A 5,187-nucleotide genomic window follows, 5' to 3' on the forward strand; every position below is an offset into this window, starting at 1 on the left:
CATAGATCTCTAACTGACATTCAATTCCATCTCTCTGGACAGAGAAAGCATCGCTTGCTTGGAGTATGGGCTGGTGCCTGACAGATGGAGATCCCAGGAGGGAGAGCAGGTTTAGAGATTCTGCTGTTTCCAAACCCGGGGAGGAAGAATGGAGCAAATAGTCCAGGATGTGGCAGAACCGGGGTAGCGCCAAGATCTCATCTATCTCTGTGACTGTTGCTGTCACTGGCTCCCAGTAGGGGTGCCCCACCACTTCCTCAGCAGGCCCTCCTTTGGGTAGCCCTTATGCCCCTGTCCTCTGCACAGCATGCCCTCTTCCACAAAGCTATTCTGCAGGCCTCTCAGCTCCAGGGGCTTGTCTACAGACGGCTGTAGCCCTTGGGCCTCCTGAGAGCTAGAAACTTAATTGGAAAAAAAATGTTCATGACAAAATTTGGCAAATGTAATTGTAATCTATTAGAAAATTCTAGTAACATAAGACACTACAACTAAGTCAACACACACACACACACACACTCACACACATCATCATCATCACCATCTAGGCAAGGCCGTTCATATGAATCATAAATTCAAGGCCTGCCTGGGTCACTTAGTAAGACCCTGTCTCAAAAATTCAAAAGGACTTGTGGGGTTTGTGAAGTGGCTCAGTGGGTAAGAGCATCTGCTGTGAACACAGGATGACTTGAGTTTAAGTCTTTAGCACCCACATAAAACCTGGGAGTGGCCACGTGTGCTTCAAACCCAGTGTTAGGGGATAGAAACAGGCGGATTCGGAAACAGCATGCTCAGACTCAAGGAGAGATGACTGTCTCAAAAAATAAGATGGTGGGCTGGAATGGTGGCTCCACAGGCTTCTCTTCCAGAGGAGCAGAACCCCCACGGGCAGGTCAGAACCCTCTGTAACTCTTCTAGCATCCTCCTCCATTGCATGTCCAAACCATCTGTAACTCCAGGTCCTGGGGATCTGCTGCCCTCTTCTGGCCTCCATGGGCATTGCATGCATATGGTACACAGGTACTCAGGCAAAACAAACACACACAAACATAATTTTCAAAAATGATATATGGTACATAAAATAAATAATAAACAATAGAGAAGATACTTAATGTGCCATGGTGGTCTCAGCACACAAGTGTACTCAACACACATGTGCACATACATGATACATATACATATGCACACACAAGACTATGTAAGTCAATATACTTGTCAAGTACTTGCCAAGACTGTGTGAGGCTCTGAGTTCAATTCCCAGTGCCAACACACACACACACACACACACACACACACACACACACACTGAAAAGACCTAAACATGATTAGATAAAATTTTGTCATAGTTAAAAAAATAACATGAAATAAAAGTATAATTCTAAGTGTATTAGAGACTTAAAGTGTATTAAGTCAATGGAGAGTGGTATGAGAAGAAACCCACTGAAGACAGGAAATAGCAGCAAGGTCCAAGAACACCACAACTGCTCAAAATGAACCTGCAATCTAGCTACCATGCTTGTCTATCATTCATGAGGCTGTGGGTTCAAACCCCAGCTCCATGGAAAAGCAAAACAAACGAAAATGGAAAAGAACTCAGAAAATGGCTAATTTAAAAATTAAAAAAAAATTTAAACAAAATCAGAAAAAAAAAACTATATAACAGCAAAATGGTATCTAGGAATAACTACCCAAAGTGTTATATGAAGAAAATAATTAAATTATAAAAAACTTTCCAGGTATGGTGACATAACACCGTTAGTCCCTATACTTTCACTGTGAGTTTAGGGCCAGCCTGGTTTACATAGCAAGTTCCAGGCAAGACAAGGCTACAGGGTCAGCTCCATCTCAAAAAATCAACAACAAGAAAATTATGAAACACCCCAAAAAAGTACAGAGCACAGTAAATATATTCTCAAGTGATGATTAATGTAAATTGACTTTTGCTAGAAGTAGAAATATAAGTGTAATATATTTCCAACTAAAATCTCAAAACAACAAAAAAATAGATTCAGTTTACCTGGGGAAGGAGTAAAGAGTTTTTAAATTTTATTGGTTTTTAGTCAATTTTAAAATATTTAATTTGGGGTCTGAAGAGATAGTTCAACAGTAAAGAGCACTGAATGTTCTTCCAGAGGACCCAGATTCAATTCCCAGCACCCACATGGCAGCTCATAACTTAGCTGTAACTCCTAAATCTAACATCTTTACACAAACATACATGTAGGCAAAATATCAATATACATACATTTTTTAAAAGTTTGAAAAATATATTTATTTTGGATGTGCATGCATGAGGTCAAAGGACAGTTTGTGGAAACCTTGCCTTTCACAATGAAGGGTCTACGTCTCCCACTCGGGTCACTAGGCTTGGCTGCAGCAAGGGCCCTGACCTCCTGAGCCATCTCATCAGCTGCAAGATAAAATCCATTTTATAAACAAGTATCGAGAAGAGATTATTTTTGTATTAAAAAACATATAAAATGTCACCCATTAAGAGAGTACATAAACTAAGGATAATTAACTACAAAGAATCTTTAAAAATGGGGAATGAAGACATACATCAGTAATAGAAGACAGATTTTTTTTTTTTTTTTCCTTTTTGAGATGACTAGTCTCACTAGCCCTGGATGGCCTAAAACTCCCTGCGTAGGCCAGGCTGCCTCTGCCTCCTGAGTGCTGGGATTAAAGGTGTACACTACTGGCCTGGCCTATGTTTTTTACCATTCAATAAAAGGTGTCATAAAATTCACAATTAAACTACTTTAATTTGAACTCTCACTACTATGTTCTTTTAAACCACCATGTTCTATTTAAATTACCATGTTCTTTCAAAACACCATTTTAAATTTACAAAATAATTGCAAAACTAGAGCCCCTCTATACTCAGTTATTACTAAGATCTGGCTGTGATATGGCACCTTTGTCACAACTAGTGTACCAGTTGAGTCCTTCCCATTTTTTGATAAATAAATGCGACTTAAAAAAAAAATCGCTAACATTTGGGTGAGGCTATAGCTCAATGACACAATACATGTATAGTATGCAAAAGTCTCAAACATTGTGCATTGAGCATAGACACACACACGAGAGAGAGAGAGAGAGAGAGAGAGAGAGAGAGAGAGAGAGAGAGAGAGAGAGCGCAGATCAAGGATCTCTAAGAAAAACAAAACCCGTGGCTAACATGTAAATGGTGAGATATAGGATACAGGCACGACAGGAATTGACCCTCACCAGCCAGCTCTGATCAGTACCGCAGATTATACACTGTGGTGGTCTGAATCAGGTTGGCCCAAGGAATGGCAGTATTAGGAGGTGTTGCTTTGTTGGAGTAGGTGTGGCCTTGTTGGAGGAAGTGTATTACTGTGGCGATGGGCTCTGAGACCTTTCTGGAAGTTAGTCTTCTCTTAACTGCCTTCGGTACAAGAGGTACTCTCAGCAACTCCAGCGCCATGCCTGCCTAGATGCTGCCATGCTTCCTACCATAATGATAAAGGACTGAACCTCTGAACCTTTCAGTCAGTCCCAATTAAATGCTTTATAAGAGTTGCCGGGGTCATGGTGTCTCTTCACAGCAATGAAATCCTAACTAAGACATATATGGCCTGGGCAATCAGATAGGAGGATGGTAGAACGGGTGGGTATTCACATTCAAAGAAGCAAAACCATTCTATCCATAAATGGCACCCTATATACAGCAAACCCTAAAGACACATACTCTTTTAAGAGCTAAAAAATGAAAGATCATCCTGAAGGCTTTTGTAATAAAGTGAAAATTCCAACAGGATTTGCAAAACATTGGTGGTCTAGCATCTGAAATATGTGAAAAGCTCCTATATCCCAGCAAGATCCCCCTTCTATTTTATAGTTGCATTTTTACATGTAATTAAGCTTTTAATTATATTTTTACTTGGGAAGGGGCGAGGGGACACACACATGTTCACAAAGCATGCATACAGAGCAGAGGACCACCCTCAGGAGTCTGTCCTCTCCCTCCACCTCATGGCTCTTGGGAATGGAACTCAGTCTTGTGGGCAAGCAACTTTACCCACTGAACTATCTCACTGATCCTTCCCCCCTTTAATTTTGTATTGCAATTGTTTATTTTGTATGTGTGCACGTGTATGTGTGTAGACATGCAGGTACCACAGTGAATATATTGAAGTTAGAAGACAACTTGTGAGAATGGTTCTCTCCTACTTTCATGTGGACCCTGGGGATTGAACTCAGATCATCAGGTTTGGCAACAAGCACCTTTCCTCACTGAGCAACCTTGTCATCCCCCAAAATGCCCCATTTGAGGTGATAGATGATGTAACTCAAGGTAGAATACTTGATTAGCACAGTAAGATATCTATTCCACCCCCCCCATCCTTACCATGGCATAAAAAACAAAACAAAAAAACCACTTTTGCAAACAGTAGTTAATAGCTATATTCCAGATGTGAGAATGGACAAAACCCCTTCATAGACCTGTCTTCTCATTGCTACAGTGCAGTGCCTAGACTCTTACAGACTGTAGCGATCAGAATAATGGTTATAAAACCAGGCAGTGTGCTTGCTACTATATGTGATGAAATCATTACGTCAATTTTTTTCAGAAAAACTGGGATGCAGTGATGATCTAGCCGTTAAGATCACAGGCAGCTCTTGCAGAGGACATGGGCTCAATTCCTGGTAGGCACATGATGGCTCAGAAACATCTAGAACTCCAGTTTTAAGGGATCCCACACCCTCCTCAGTCTTCCATGGGCACCAGGTGCCTACACAGTAACACATACATACATGCTAGCAAAACACTCATATACAAGACAAAAATTTGGCTGTTTTTATGGAGGCCACAGGTACCAGGGGGGAAGTTTGCTAAATGAAAATTGCCTTCTAAATATCTGTATTTAGGGGTCTGGAGAGATGGCTTAGCAGATAAGAGCACTGGCTGTTCTTGAGGACCCAGGCTCACTTTCCAGGACTCACATGACAGATCGTAACTGTCTATAACTCCAGTTCCAGAGCGTCGTCACACAGACACACAAAGGCAAAACACCAATGCACATAAAAACAAATTTAAAAAATTAACAAAAAATATTTATGCTCATACCCATAAATTATCGATGTCAGAGAAGCTTTTTTGCAGAGGGCAACAGTAACTGCAGGCTCCTAGGTGGTCAGTGTTGAAATGAACTGCTGAGGCTC

This window comes from Mus caroli, unplaced genomic scaffold, assembly GCF_978045245.1.
Source record: "Mus caroli unplaced genomic scaffold, Mus_caroli_1 scaffold_11, whole genome shotgun sequence".
Taxonomy (NCBI): domain Eukaryota; kingdom Metazoa; phylum Chordata; class Mammalia; order Rodentia; family Muridae; genus Mus; species Mus caroli.